The following is a 16,614-nucleotide window of genomic DNA, read 5'->3' as shown; positions in this document are numbered from 1 at the left end:
CTTGAATAAGGCATAATTTTGTTGATTTGTCCAGGTTAGTGTGATGCCCCAATATATCCCAGAGTGATTTGAGCAGTGAACAAAGAAGTATTTGCAAAGTCCCCTTGGGGAAATGGGGAGAAAGGGGGAAAAATTCAACTTCCTCATTTGGAGAATTCCTGAAATTCTTGCAAGCAGTGGGGACAATCAAATCAATAGGCCAAGCCCTCAATCTTGATATTTGCCCCTATGAAACTTATCCTTGCAAAGAATAGGCTAAGCCTACTTAAAATTAGGCCTGAGAGTCTCCCCCAGAGAACCTCTTTTGTTGCTCAGATGTGGCCTCTCTCACTCCCAGCCTACATGGCAAAGGAACTCACTGCCCTCCCCCCTCTAACATGGGCCATAACTCCCAGGGGTTTAAGCCTCCCTGGCAACATGGGACAGAAATCCTAGGATGAGCTGGGATTTGGCATCAAGGGATTGAGAAAACCTTTTCAACCAAAAGGGGAAAGAGAGAAATGAGACAAAGTATCAGTGGCTGAGAGATTCAAACAGAATCAAGAGGTTATCCCAGAGGTTATTCTTATGATTATATAGATATCCCCTTTTAAATTTATGGTGTATTATAGTGGCTAGAGGGAAGTACCTGAAACTGTAGAGCTGTGTTCCATTAGCCATGTTTCTTGAGGATGATCGTATATAATATAGCTTTTGCAATGTGACTGTGTAATTGTGATAACCTTGTATTTGATGCCCCTTTTATCTACAGTATGGATAGATGAGTAAAACGTACAGATAAGAAATAAACAAATAATAGGGGAACAATGGTTAAAATAAATTGAGTGGATTGAAATGCTAGTGGTCAATGAGAGGGAAGGATAAGAGGTATTGCATGTATGAAGCTTTTTCTTTTTTCTTTCTTTTGCTGGAGAGATGCAAATGTCCAAAAAAATTATCATGGTGATGAATATGCAGCTATATGATGATATTGTGAACCATTTATTGTAACCATGTCAAGAATGTCTGTATGCCAAGAATGCTTGTATGTTTGATTATTGCTTATAATAAAAATATATTTTTTTAAATAAAAGAAAAGTTACATTTTATTACTGTGGCTTAAGCTGGGGGGACAGGGTTCGTTTATCTTGCTCACCACAATATTTGTAGCACCAGATGATGCCTAGTACACACAGGTGGTCAGTGATTCATTGTTCAGTGACTGATGGGCAGGTCAGAAGTAATTGTTTAAGTGGGGGACGATGAGGCAGCGGGTCACCCACACCCATGGGAACCCTAATGGTGCCCTCCCAGCTGGCTCAGTGGGTCCTTGTTCCAGAAGGCAGTCATCTCTGCTCTAGCAGCTGCAGCCAACAGTCCAAATGGGTTTGGAAGTGTGGTCTGAGTCCCACGGATGGACAGGGAGTCAGCAGCAGTAGCAGAAGGGACCCTAGAGGCACTGAGGTGCTCCAAGCCCAGCCTGGCAGACTGCACCTTTCCTGGCATCAGTACCTGGCCTAGGCCAGACCGCCATCGGGATCGGCCAGGCCCAGCAGGTCCTCTGCCAGACTGGTGAGCTGTTCTCCTCCAGCGCCTCCACCAGGCGCTGCAGCGTGGCGCGGCGGCCCTCGGCCTGGACGAAGCGCTGCAGCAGCTGGAAGGCCTGCTCGTACAGCCCCTCGCGCTCATACTCATAAGCCAGCAAGTTGAGCGCTGGGTCCCGCAGCGCCCGGCAACCACGCTGCAGCGAGCGCCCCACCTTGCGCCATTGGAGGCCCACTGAACGCGCAAAAGTCTGCTGGTCCTGCAGGCTCAGCGGCCGGTTCACTACGGGGTGACCCTGGAACAGAAAAGTCTGGCCAGGTGACGGTGGCGGCTTCTCTGACCGGTAGGAGGCTGTGGACGGCGAGAGGACTGGGGACTGAGAGGGTGCCGGAGGGACCTCCACATCGCCACTCTGGCCTCCCGGGCCTCACGAGAGGCCACGGAGAGCATTCTCCAGCTCAGTAAGTTCCTCATCACGGAGCCGATTCGGCTTCTGGGTGAAAATGCAGTTCAGGCAGCGTTCCTCTTCCGGCAGCAGAGCATCCAGCCGCTCGGCGCCCGCACGCAGCTCCAGTTGCAAAGGCAGTGAGTTGCAGGCGAGCACTGCCGCCAAGCACCTCTGCAGCTCGGCGCGCAGCGCTCCCTTGCGGTATGCGCGAAAGAAGCGGCCACAGGGCTGGCGCCCGCAGAAACGCAACTGCACAATCAGCTGAGGGTCGCTAGGGTGGATTTTGAGCATCTGTAGCACGTCCGGGCTCCCGCCGCTCTCTGCCAATGCCATCCGCAGGGCCCTGTACACGGCCACCTTCTGCTGGGGGTGTGCATAGGCTTCTGGCAGGACCACTTTGTCCAGTGAGGACTCCACAAACAGGTATGCACTGCCCACCCACTCCTCAGGCCCATTTGGCTCAGCTGCCATCTCGGCTCCTGGCCGCCTCCACCGGGCCTGGGTTCCCACGCAGGCCCGGTTCCGCTCTGTCCGCGCCACTTCCGTGTGTGCGCGCGGAGGCGCAGGGGCGGCGCAAAAATATTTTTAAAAAAGGTGATATACCATTAGTCCACCTCCATCCATTGCAAATTGTGACTACTTTTACCATAAATACCAGTGTGCAAATGTCCATTCATGTCCCTAATGTCAGTTCTTCCATGTATATACCTAAGAATGGAGTGGCTAAATCAAATATCAATCCTGTTGAACAACAAGGCTGCTCTCCAGATGGGATGCTCTACCAACAGTGAATAGGGAACGGTACATCCTTCTCTCCATATTTTCTCCCATACCTCTAGCTTTCTGTTTATTTAAAACACAGCTTTATTCATATACCATATAATCCATCCTAATAAACAATCAATGGTTTGCAGTATAATCACTTGGTTATACAATCACAATATAGAAAAAATCTATATGAGGACGTTTCCACTTCTTCCACAAAGAACGAGGAAGAGGAAGAAAAATAAAAATGAAGAACAAAAATAAAAACTATGAAAATATAAGATGAAATAAAAAGGAGAAAGACCAACACCACCAACAGGAATCCAATATCCCCTCCCTTATATCCCCATTTTATTGATATATGGCTTTGGTATATTGCCTTTGTTACATTTACTGGAAGCATATTACAAAGCTACTGCTAACTATAGACTGTAGTTTACATTGTCTGTGTTTTTCTATATATCATCTCATTTCAACACCATGTAGTGTTGATATTTATTTGTTCTCCTTTGTGTAACAGTATTCTTATATTTGTACATTTAAACACCATCATTGGCCATGCTGTTATTCAGTTTCACTAAGTATAACTTAGTATAGAAACATTACTGATTTTTACATGATGATCTTGTACCCATGCCACTGTGCTGTTTTCATTTATTAGCTCTAGTCCCAGTCTTTATCTCCCATCTTTCCTTCTGGTGTCATACATGGCCCTAGCCTTCCACTGTCAACCACACTCACTTTCAGCTTTGTTTGGTGTACTTACAATATTGTACTACCATCAGATAGTATCCTGTTATCCACTCCTGGATCTACACAGTTAATACTGTTGAACATTCCTTATTCCTTCCCCATCAATTGCCCAATCTCTACCCTCTTTCTATACCCTGAAATCCAGTTCTCAACTTTAACTCTCAAAGTTTACTCATTAATGTTAGTTCATATTATTGAGACAGTACAGTATTTGTCCTTTCATTTCTCACTAACTTCACTCAATGCAGTCCTCAAGGTTATTCCACATTGTTGCATGCTACCTGACTTTATTTTGTCTTAATACTGCATAACATTCCATCGTATGTATATACCACCATTTGTTCATCCATGTGTCCATTACTGGACATTTGGGCTGTTACCATTTCTTGCTAATCATGAATAATGCCAATATAAACACTGCTCTGCAAATGTTTGTTCATGTCCTGCCTTCAGTTCCTTTGACTATGAACCTAGTAAAGGGATTGCTGAGTCATATGACAGTTATACACTTAGCCTCCTGAGGAACCACAAGCTGCCTTACAGAGTGGTTGCACCATTCCATTCTCTATACCAGTCAACGGTGAATAAGTGTGCCTCTTTCTTCACATTCTCTCTAGGACTTGTAATTTTCTGGGTTTTTTTAATGGCCATTCTCACAGGTATGAGATGATATCTCATGGTTTTGATTTGAATTTCACAAATAGCAGTGAAGTTGAGCATCTTTTCATGTGTTTTTAAGGCATTTGTATTTTCTCTTCAGGAAGATGTCCATGTCCTTTACTCATTTTTTAAATTGAGTCCTTTGTCTTTTTGTTATTGAGTTTTATGATTTTTTTATATATTCTGGATATTAAATCATTATCTGAGATGTGGTTTCCAGATATTGCCTCCCATTGTGCAGGCTGCCTTTTTAACTTTTCTGACAAAGTACTTTGATGCACAAAAGAGTTCAATTTTGAGGCGAACCCATTTATCTGTTTTTTTCTTTCATTGCTCCTGCTTTGGGTGTAAGGTCTAGGAGACCAAATCCTATCTCAAGATCTCTAAAATATTTTCTTACATTTTCTTTTCAAAGTTTTATGTTCTTAGCTCTAATGTTTACTTCTGTAATCCATTTTCTGTTAATTTTTTATAAGGTATAAAATAAGGATATCTCTCACTTTTTCTGGATATGCATATCCAGTTTTCCCCGCATCATTTTCTAAAAGACTGCTCTGTCCCAGTTGAGTTGGCTTAACTGCCTTATTAAAGATCAATTGTTCATAGATAACATTTCTGAATATTCAGTTTGATTCCATTGGTCTGAATATCTATCATTATGACAGTGCCATGCTGTGTAACTACTGTAGAATTGTTATATGCTTTAAAGTCAGGTAATGTAAGACCTCTCAATTAATTCCTCTTTCACAATATATTTTTAGCTCTTTGAGGCACTCTGCCCTTCTAAATAAATGTGGTATTGGCGTTTCTATTTCTGCAAAGTAAGTTGTTGGAATTTTAGTTGATATTGCATTAAATCTGTAAGTCAATTAGGGTAGAATGGACATCTTAATTATATTTAGTCTTCTAATCCATGAGCATGATATGTCCTTCCATTTATTTAGGTATTCTTTGATTTATTTTGCCATTTCTTGCAGTTTTCTGTGTATAGATCTTTTGTGGCAGGGTTAAATTTATTTCTGGATATTTTATTCTTTGTGTTGCTTTTTGGACTTTTTTCTTGATTTCCTCCTCAGACTGCTCAGTACTAGTGTATAGAAACACTACTGATTTTTACATGATGATCTTGTACCCATGCCACTGTGCTGTTTTCATTTATTAGCTCTAGTAGGTTTGCTATAGCTTTTCTAATTTTTGTAGCTTTATTTTCTCTATATAGTATCATGTTCTTTTTCCTTTCCAATGTGGATGCCAGTTATTTCTTTTTCATAGCTCATTGCTCTAGCTTGAACTTCCAGCACAATGCTGAATAACAATGATGACAGTGGACATCTGTATCTTGTTCCTGATCTAAGTGTGAAAGCTTTCAGTCTTTTCCCATTGAGTGTAAATGTTTGCTTTTGGCATTCACTGTGTCCTGTTAAGGAACTGTGTAGTATTTGGCATAGATAGTGTTTCCTTAGGATCGCTCAGCAAAGTAAAAATATAATTGGGGAGGAGTTCTGGGAAGAAGGCAAAATAGGATAGATTGAGTCCACCCCTCCTCCAAGGAACAGCTAGAGAAGTGATGGGAAAGTGAGTGGGATGGTGATTCCAGGGTGTAAGTGACACGGGAGGGTTTTCCACACCACAGATGGAGGTTGAAAAGCTCAAGATTTGAGATGCAGAGAACCAGAGATCATTCAGCTAGTGCAAATAGGCTAATGTGCTCCTTTCAAAAGGGAAACTTGGAGCCCTCAGCTATACACAGACAGGAAGACAGGGACAAGGAAGTAAACCAAGCCTCATTTCTTGAATGCTTTACCCTCATGCATGCTGCCCCACCCTGCAACTCCCACCACACCCCATTTATCTGAATCCCATCACTCGCACTCATGCCACACTCCAAGCATCCCCAACCCAAAGCCCCCCATACATCCCAGCCCCACACCCCTGACAAGCACACATGGGCACACCTGCCCCAGCTCAACCCACCTCTCTTGCACAAGCTCACAGTCTAGCCCTGCCCCTTCCAAGACCCATGCACCTGCGCCCAGCCTCTGGACCCCCACCACAACTTCCCTGCCCCTTACAGAGGATAGCCTGCTCACCCTGGTTATGGTCACTAACCTTCATGCCTCTAGCACCTACAGTCACACAACTGAGCTCTGCACATGCACACACCAGGGAGCCCACCCTGCAGACCCGCACATGTGCATAGTCACATCCTGCCTACCTAGCTCGCAAACATTTGTGCTCTGGTGACTTAACCCCTGCATCCCCAAGTCACTGCTCCACACAGGTGCACATACTTGCCTCATTCCCTGGCACAAACACCCTCCTCTCACACCTGGCAGGTACTCATGTGAGTATCTATACTACATAGCACCCACTCTGCACATGTGTGCACCCCTGCCCTAAAACCCCTGCACCTGTGCACCGTGCCAGGGTCCACCCACCCAAAATCACAGGACGGTGATTCACATCCCACAACTCCCATGACCTGTGCCTTGCCCTTACACATACACATGTGCATCATGACCACTCTGGGCACCTCCCCCTGCACCAGGATATACCCACACCCTACCATCCTTATGTCCTGACTTCTCTGCCCTGCACACACTCTGATACTCACAACCCCCACACTGCACACACACACACACACACATACACACACACACAACTTGTGCACCAGCCCCTGTGCATTTGCACAGACCCCATCCACCTCCCACCATATACTACCTCAGTGTCCCCCATGCTGCACCCTGCTCCTGCACTCCAGGTCCTGCCTGGCCTGCACCCTACCCCACTGCCTCCACACTACATCTCCACAACTCTGCACCACACACCCCATGGTCACAGGCACTAGCACAGCATCCCTGACTCTTGCTGTACTGCAACCCATTATTGCACTGTTGTGCCCCACACACCGCACACCCTGCTCCACATCCATTCTGCAAATACAAAGCTTTAGACTTTGAAGGAAATCAACTTCCAAAGTAAACCTATCAAGATATTTACATGGCTCAAAGGTAACAGAAGATCATTAAGCATATGAAGATACAGACAGATATAGCCCAGCCTAATGACAAAATTAAAACACCAGAGGACACATAGACCTTGGAACAACTAATCAAAGATGTTCATACAACTCAACTAAATAAAATCAGTGGAATGGCTAATGTCATAAAGGAGATCAGGAAGACACTAGAAAAGCAAAAAGAAGAATTTGAAAAAATAAATAGAAATAGCTATCACAGAGACTAAAGTTGCTGTATACCAGAGCAAAAATATACTAGAGACACACAACAGCAGATTTGAAGAGTTAGATGAAAAAATAAGTGAACTAGAGGACAGGACAACTGATTTCAAACACACAAAAGAGCAAACGGCAAAAACGATGGAAAAGAATTGAATTGGATCAATTTTGAAATTGTACTATTATCTGTAGTCTGAAGTTAACTTTAGAGTTCTCTGTGTTGTACAGTCATATGATTTTTTTGCATTTTTCATTTTCGTAACATATCTACAACCCCAAATTTCCTATTTTCACCACATTCAAACGTACATTTACATACAGTTAATGTTCAAAATGTTGTGCTACCATTACCACCATCCATTACCAAATTTTTTCCATCGCAAACACAAACTGTACAATTTAAATATTTATTCCCCCAATAAAGGTCCTGTGGCCTGTATTCTAACTTCTAACTCTAAATATCCGATTATTCTAATTATTTTGTATCAATGAGTTCATATAATATTTGTCCTTTTGTGTCTGAATTATTTCACTCCACATAATGTATTCGTTATGTTGTCGCATTTATCAGAACCTCATTCCTTTTAACGGCTGAATAATATCCATTGTATGTATATATCACATTTTGATTTTCCATTTATTGGTTTTTGGACAATTGGGTTGCTTCCATCTTTTGGCAATTGGAAAAATATTGCTACGACCATTGGTGTGCATAACTGTTTGAGCACTTGCCTTTAATACTTTGGGGTATATAACTAGAATTAAAACTTCTGGGTCATATAGTATTTATGCATTTAACTTTCTGAGGAACTGTCATAATGTATTCCACAATTTCTTCACCATTTTATATTCCTACAAACAATGGATATTTGTTCCTATTTCTGCATATCCTCTCCAAACCAATTATTTTTCATTTTTAATAGTAGCCACTCCAGAGGGTGTGAAATAGTATCTCACTGTTTTTTTATTTGAATTCCCTAATGGTCAATGATGTTGATTTAGTTTCTTGGCTATCAAAGCAAATACCATGCAATGGTTAAGCAATGGAAATTTATTGGTTTACAGTTTTGAGGCTAAAAGAATTCCAAAATCAAGATATTATCAAGCTAGTATCTCCTTAAGTAGACTGTGGTTTTTGACTACTGGTTTCCAGTGATTCCTCTGTATTTCTATCACACAGCAGGCTCTCCTGGCTTCACAGTTCTTTTGTCATCGTCTCTCTGTCCTCTGTGTGGCTTTTTCTCTACCCTTGTGACATTACCTATAGAGCATTCAGTAATAGCATTAAGCATCTATCTTCATTTTTAAGAATAAGTGCATCCAGTTTCTGAGCAAATTTTACTGAAGACTATTCTACCCAAATTTGTGGCCTTGGAAACAATGCTTTGTAGTTTCCTGTGTACAAGTCCTTTACGTCCTTGTATAGATTTATTCTTAGATATTTGATTCTATTAGTTGCTAATCTAAATGGCTTTTTCTCTGATTTCTTCTTCTGATTGATCATTGCTGATGTATAGAAACATTACTGAATTTTAAGTTGTTCTCTTATACATCACCAAATTTCTGAACTTCTTTATTAGTTTCAGAAACCATGTTGTAGATGTTTCAGGATTTTCTTAATATATAATCTGATAATGAAATCAATTCCAATTTTATAATTATCCCTTCTATAATCATTTCCAGGGTTTGATATTTGATCTCTTTCTACACACACACACACACACACACACACACACACACAAGACCCCTACACAGGTAATTAAAGAAAAGTCATGCCATTCAATATGCTACCTGCAATTTTAAAGTTTATAATATTATTAAAATAACATTGCTCTATCACATAATTAGTGATGGGTTCTGGCACACTGGTCTATTGGTGATTTTATTACATATTACAATAATATGCTAATTAATCATGCAGAACACACTGGGAAAACTGATCAAGCAAAGCTTACTTCTTATTCTGTTTTACATAACTTTCTAATACTCTCTACTCATTTCAAAAAGTTCTACTTAGGGCAGGCCATGGTGGTTCAGCAGGCAGAGTACTTCCCTGCCATGCTGGAGACCTGAGTTTGATTCCCAGTGCCTGCCCATGCAAAAAAAAAAAAAAAAAAAAAGGTTCTACTTATTTCCTTTTCCTTTTGTCTTTCTCAGGAATTCATCCTTGCATGTGTGATAGTTTACACATGTCTATTTTCCCTTCCCTTATATCTCAAAGGGTACCTTATCTGAGATAACTTTTACTTTTTCATTAAGTTTTATTACCCTTCCTCTCTTACTTTACAATCTCACACTCCTAGTAGCTCTATTTGGAAATTCTTTGTAGTAACATGTTTATGATTTTTTCATCAATTCATTATTTTTATTATATGAATAGATGGTGGGATTCAGTCTCATAACACAGGGCAAGAAATCTCATTTTCTGGTCTTTTTGGGGAGAAGGATCATTGACCTCAAGGTCTATGGCATAGTGTGGTAGTAATGAAGCTCCATCAACAGCAACAACCAAAAACCCCTGAACTTATAGCACTGGCTGATTTCCCTGGTGAAGGTACCAACACTATGGCCAACTTCAGTTGCCCTAGCATTTAACAACTATCTCACAAATCCCCTGAATATCTGGAGAGAGACCAATCTCACCAGGCCTATCACTTTCTCTTTTAAGGAAACCAGTTAGAGGAGTTCCTCCCACCTCTGATTCCGCTCAATGATTCCTTGAGTGTACCTAACTTTTAATGGCCAAGAGGAGCAGAAGAAAACAACACAAGTCCCCTCTCTTGTGGCCACTCTTTGTCCACAATGTTTTCCCTTGCCTGAGAGAGGAATCACAGGGTCTTCACTGCTGTGAGAGATGGATATCAGACATGGTGAATGATGGTCAATGACTGTGAATAATCAGGATCCAAGAAAAGACCTTGATCATGAAGGAGCTTCTTGCTGCAGTTTCAGCCATCGCCACTGTTTAGTGTTAAGAGGGATCTATCATTGATTCACATATTCAAATGTATTTGGGGAGCCTATCAAGAATTGAAGTCCCAACTCAGCATCAAGAGATTGAGAAAAACCCTAGAATGAGCTGAGATTCAGCATTAAGGAATTGATAAAACCTTCTCAACCAAAAGGGGGAAGAATGAAATGAGAAAAAGTGTCAATGGCCGAGAGATTCCAAACAGAGTTGAGAGGTTATCCTGGAGGTTATTCTTACACATTAAGTAGATATCACCTTGTTATTCAAAATGTAACGGAGAGGCTGGAGGGAACTGCCTGAAAATGTAGAGCTGTGTTCCATAGCCATGTTTCTTGAGGATGATTATATAATGATATAGCTTTCACAACATGACTGTGTGATTGTGAAAACCTTGTGTCTGATGCTCCTTTTATCTACCTTGTCAACAGATGAGTAGAACATATGGAATAAAAATAAATAATAGGGGGAACAAATGTTAAAATAAATTTAGTTTGAAATGCTAGTGATCAGTGAAAGGGAGGGGTAAGGGGTATGGTATGTACAATTTTTTTTTTCTGTTTTCATTTTATTTCTTTCTCTGAATAGGTGCAAATGTTCCAAGAAATTATCATGATGATGAATATGTAACTATGTGATGATATTGTGAATTACTGATTGTGTATGTAGAACAGAATGATCAAAATAGGAATGCTTGTGATTATTTGGTGGTTTTTTTGGTATTTAAAAAAATAAAATAAAAAAATTATAAAAAAATAGAAATGTTTGCATTTGTTTTGGTATTTAAAAAATAAAATTTAAAAATTTAAAAAAGAAGAATTGAAGTCCCAGGGTAGTGATCCAGGGATCAGTGGCACAACCTCATCAGCCTTAATCAGGTTCAAATAAGAGATCTCCCTTCTATGGTTGCTAAGATATACTATGATCAATAGATAACTCAATCAGAGGAGCTCATGGAATGGAGGGGGTAATATTATTAAGATGTCAATATTATCCAACTGACCTACAGATTCAATGTAACCCCCATCAAAATTCCAGCAAACTTCTTTGCAAACATGGAAATTAAACCCTTGAATTCAGATGGAAATGCAGGAACCCTGAATGGCCAGAGCAATTTTGAAAAAGAATATCAAAACTGGCAGACTGAAACTTCCCAATTTCAAATTTTACTACAAAGCAGCAGTAAGCAAAACAATGATATTGCCATCAAGATCAGAACAGACAAATAGACAGATGGAACATAACTGAAATTCCAGAAACAGATTCACACATCTATGGATGATTGATTTTTTTTTTAACATGGGCAGGCACTGGGAATTGAACCCAGGTTTCCAGCATGGCAGGCAAGAACTCTGCAACTGAGCCACCAAGGCCTGCCCTGCATGATTGAGTTTTGATAATAGTATTAAGTACATGCAATGAAAAAAGATACTTGATTAAATCATTCTGGGAAAAATGGATACCCACAGGCAAAAAAAATAAATTTGGACCCCTATCTCACACCATGTACAAATACCAACTCAAGGAGAGAACTTCTGAGAAGACAGTGGAATAAGGAGAGGCAGAACTCATTCCTCCACCATAAACACCTAAAGAACAGGCAGAAACTGCCCAATGCAGTAGCTTGGGGCTTGAGAGATGAGAGAATGACCACTGCTACACACGAAAAAGATCTGGATGAAGAAATGAAAAACTACAACTGGGAAACTGTGAGTGAACTCAGCCATAGCTCCTGGAACCCATATTCTACCTGCAAGGTTGTCATGGTCAGGTTCATGTGTCAACTTGGCCAAGTGGTGGTTGGGCAAGTGCTGGCTTGTCTGTTGCGATGAGGACATTTCATAGAATTAAATCATGATCATGTCAGCTGCATCCACAGCAAAGGGGCGTGTCTTCTGCAATGAGTGGTGCTTAATCTAATCATTGAAAGCCTTATAAGGAGGATTCAGAAGAGACAGGCTCTTCCTGTTTTGGCTGGGGAGCCTCTCCCGTGGAGTTCATCCAGACTCTCCATCAGAATCATCGGCTTCACAGCCTACTCTGCAGATTTTGGACTCTGCGTTCCCGCAGTCACATGAGACACTTTTATAAATTTTATATTTGCGACTGTTCCCTGTTGATTCTGTTTCTCTAGAGAACCCTAACTAATACAAAGGTCAACAACTGTGCATCAGCCAAGTTCTCATCTGGCTGACAAAACACAGCAAAATCCAGATCTAATTATTGGCCCATAAAAGTAACTCTCTGGATTTCCCAGGCCTTGAGCCTTTCTGCCCACAGGCTTTGGTCACTCACAATTCCATTATTTCCATAAAAAGACTGCAGCAAGTGACTGATCACCCTGGATCCCACTGTCCATCCTTCACCTCCACGTCTGGCAGCTCCACGCATGTCTGTTGGTTAACAAGCTGGCTGCTGTGGTCTAGGAGAGACAGGGAGACCCTCCAATTGGGAAAAGAGGGGATGTGGAAGGGTCATGAACCAACTGCTGGCAGGCAAGACTAATCCACTACTTTCTGCAGCTTTGTACATTTTCAGGCAGAAGCCAAGGACTCTCTCACAGCTCCACTATTTCCACAAACAGAAAAGCTGTGGCAGGTTATTGGGTTCCACTGTGGGTCCCAGCACCCATACCCCAGCCCCAAAGCTTGCAGATTTGTGTTGGCCTGGACTCTGCCCAGCTAGCTGCTGCAGGCTGGGAGAGTTTGGTAAGCCTTCTCACCCACCCAGGAACAAAATGGGGCACATCACAGTTCTCATTCAACATTCAGCTGGCAAAACTACACCCTGGGGTCCAACAGTCTTGGCCCTTTCTGGATAGGTTCCCACAGCACCACAGAACCATTATTCCCATCCACCTCAGAAACAGAGGGTCACAGGGCTAAAAATTAACTCTCCTTTACAGGGTTGAGGGGAATAGGTTGCTGAGATTGAAATCTGCTGAGAAGGCTGACAAAATGCCCTGTTGGGGAGTTTCTTTCTTGACCCTCTCTCTAAGGTCCTTTGCAATGCGTCTACAACCCCTGTTTGGGACCCTGGCCCAGTTTTTGGATAACGCTGATGAACTAAAGTACCAAAGAAGACCTACACCATGAGCTCAATCAACAACAGAATCATAAACAAGAGAAGGAAACCATCTTTCAAAATAATCTTATCAAGATGCCCAGATACGATGATGACTGCAGAACTAAGGGATAATCCTGTAGGACACTGTATACTTTGGATGGAATATATGGTATGTCAATATATCTTAATAAAATTTTCAGGTTAAATAAAACATATGTATATAATTTCAAGTCACAAAATATGTAAACATTCACAAATTTGATCAGAGATATAGCTGATTTTATATTAACAGCAGAAGACATCAACATACCAATTTCAGTAATGGTAAGCACATTCACACTGAAAGCAAATAACAACATACAAGGTTTGAATAATACTATGTACCGACTAGATATAGAAGGCATATAGATGCTGTATTTGATTGCTAAATGCTGCCAGAATGCAATATACCAGAAATGGAATGGCCTGAAAAAGGGAATTTATTAAGTTACAAGTTTATAGCACAAAGGCCATAAAAATGTCCAAACTAAGGCATCCAGGGAAAGTTACCCTGACTCAAAGAGGGCCAATCTTGGAAGGTACTTGGCTGGTGTCTGTGGTCCTTGTACCTGGTTCATCGTACTAAATTTTAGGCCACCTTCATTGCTCCAAAAAGAAAAATGTTAGACAGAAATAAAAAAAGAAGACCCAGAACACCTCATATTATTATTATTAATAGCCCATAGTATTAGTGTTGTATACCTGTTACTGTTGTTGAGAGAATATTAAGGTATTAACGTTAACTATAATCCATGCCTTTTGCTCGTATACCACTCTATTATTAGCTCTTTCTACAAGTGTTATCAGACATTTGTAGTAATTCATGCAAGAACTTATTTATATTTGTAGTGTTAATCAGTGACATTCATGACTCTAAATAACCCCTTTCAATCAAATTCACCTACAATACAGCACTATTACTTATAATCCTAATTATGAGCTACCTTCACCTCTACCCATTTCCAAACATTTAAGTTTCACTTCTTTAAAATTTCTGCACCCTTTAGGTAACCCCTCCCCCTTCTCTAACTTCTCTCTAAGTACCCAAGAGTCTAAGTTTTTAAGACTCTAAGCTTACATATCCTAGTTAGTTTTCTGTTGATAAGTATTACATATTCGCATACCATGTAATCATCTGAAGTGTACAATCAGTGGTTCACAATATCTTCATATAGCTGTGCATTTATCATCACAATTGACTTGTTTTTTTATGAAAAGTAACATATATACAAAAAAGCAATAAATTTCAAAGCACACCAAAGCAATTAGTTGTAGCACAGATTGCGGAGTTTGGTATAGGTTACAATTCCACAATTTTAGGTTTTTACTAGTAGCTGCTCCAAGACACTGGAGATTAAAAGAAATGTATAGTTTTTATAATTGATCCTTTTATCAATATATAGGGTATTTCCTTGTTCCATCTTGTTCCAAAATGTCTCCTCTTTTAAAGGATCTCAATAAACTAATCAAGACCCAATTTAAATAGGTGGAGTCACATCTCTATCTAATCAAAAGGTCACACCCGACTTCCGGAGAAGATGGCGGCTTAGTAAGACGTGCGGGTCTTAGTTCCTCCTCCCGAAAAGCAACTAAAGAAACAGAAACAATACGAAACAGCTCCCGGAGTCACGACAGAGACCAAAAAGACAGCGTACCCCATTCTGGAACGGCTGAACGGGTAGGGAGAATCCACTGCGGTGAGATACCCTAGGGGCGCACGTTTTCCCGGCTGGGGCAGCTGGCGACTGGGGTCCCCTCCACGCACATGGCTCCCCGGTCTGACTGGGAACATTGGATAGTGGGGCCCTCCCGTCACACTTGGCGTCTCGGGCCAGCTGGGCAATTTGGACCGGCACTCCCCCAAGCTGCGGCCAGTGACCCCCGCCTCCACGCGCGGTTTCCCGGGCCGACTGCCCCGCAGACAAACGACCGCCACAAGCGCCACCTACTGGGCAGGAACAGAAAAACAGAGCCCAGAGATTTCACAGAAAAACCTTTCAACCAGCTGGGTCCCACACCCAGGGAAATCTGATCAAATGCCCAGACACCAGCAGAAAATAATGGATGACGCTCGGAAAATTGAAGATATGGCCCAATCAAAGGAACAAACCAATAGTTCAAATGAGATACAGGAGCTGAGACAACTAATGCTGAATATACAAACAGAAATGGAAAAACTCTTCAAAAACCAAATCAATAAATTGAGGGAGGACATGAAGAAGATATGGGCTGAACAAAAAGAAGAAATAGAAAATCTGAAAAAACAAATCACAGAACTTGTGGGAGTGAAGGACAAAGAAGAAAAAATGGAAAAAACAATGGATACCTACAATGGTAGATCTAAAGAGACAGAAGCTACAATTAGTGAACTGGAGGATGGAACTGAATTCCAAAAAGAAACAGAAACTATAGGGAAAAGAATGGAAAAACTTGAGCAGGGAATCAGGGAACTGAATGACAATATGAAGCGCACAAATATACGTGTTGTGGGTGTCCCAGAAGGAGAAGAGAAGGGAAAAGGAGGAGAAAAACTAATGGAAGAAATTATCACTGAAAATTTCCCAACTCTTATGAAAGACCTAAATATACAGATCCAAGAAGTGCAGCGCACCCCAAAGAGAATAGACCCAAATAGGCGTTCTCCAAGACATTTACTAGTTAGAATGTCAGAGGTCAAAGAGAAAGAGAGGATCTTGAAAGCAGCAAGAGAAAAACAATCTGTCACATACAAGGGAAACCCAATAAGACTATGTGTAGATTTCTCAGCAGAAACCATGGAAGCTAGAAGACAGTGAGATGATATATTTAAATCACTAAAAGAGAAAAACTGCCAACCAAGACTCCTATATCCAGCAAAATTGTCCTTCAAAAATGAGGGAGAAATTAAAACATTTATAGACAAAAAGTCACTGAGAGAATTTGTGACCAAGAGACCAGCTCTGCAAGAAATACTAAAGGGAGCACTAGAGTCAGAAACGAAAAGACAGAAGAGAGAGGTATGGAGTAAAGTGTAGAAAGAAGGAAAATCAGGTATGATATATATAATACAAAAGCCAAAATGGTAGAGGAAAATATTATCCAAACAGTAATAACACTAAAAGTTAATGGACTGAATTTCCCAATCAAAAGACATAGAATGGCAGAATGGATTAC

General features: G+C 41.1%; 1 protein-coding gene and 1 pseudogene across 1 annotated transcript in view; both read right to left on the bottom strand.

The window, feature by feature from the left end:
- The window catches only part of LOC143675721 (protein kinase C zeta type-like), a 62,016-nt gene that overhangs the window by 29,709 nt on the left and 15,693 nt on the right, over nucleotides 1-16,614 (bottom strand). The window lies entirely within an intron of this gene.
- On the bottom strand, nucleotides 1,497-2,502 carry LOC143676248 (tumor necrosis factor receptor type 1-associated DEATH domain protein pseudogene; annotated as a pseudogene).

Source organism: Tamandua tetradactyla, chromosome 3 (assembly GCF_023851605.1).
Source record: "Tamandua tetradactyla isolate mTamTet1 chromosome 3, mTamTet1.pri, whole genome shotgun sequence".
Lineage (NCBI taxonomy): Eukaryota > Metazoa > Chordata > Mammalia > Pilosa > Myrmecophagidae > Tamandua > Tamandua tetradactyla.
Note: the sequence above shows the minus strand (reverse complement) of the source record. Positions and strands in the feature narration are given on the sequence as shown.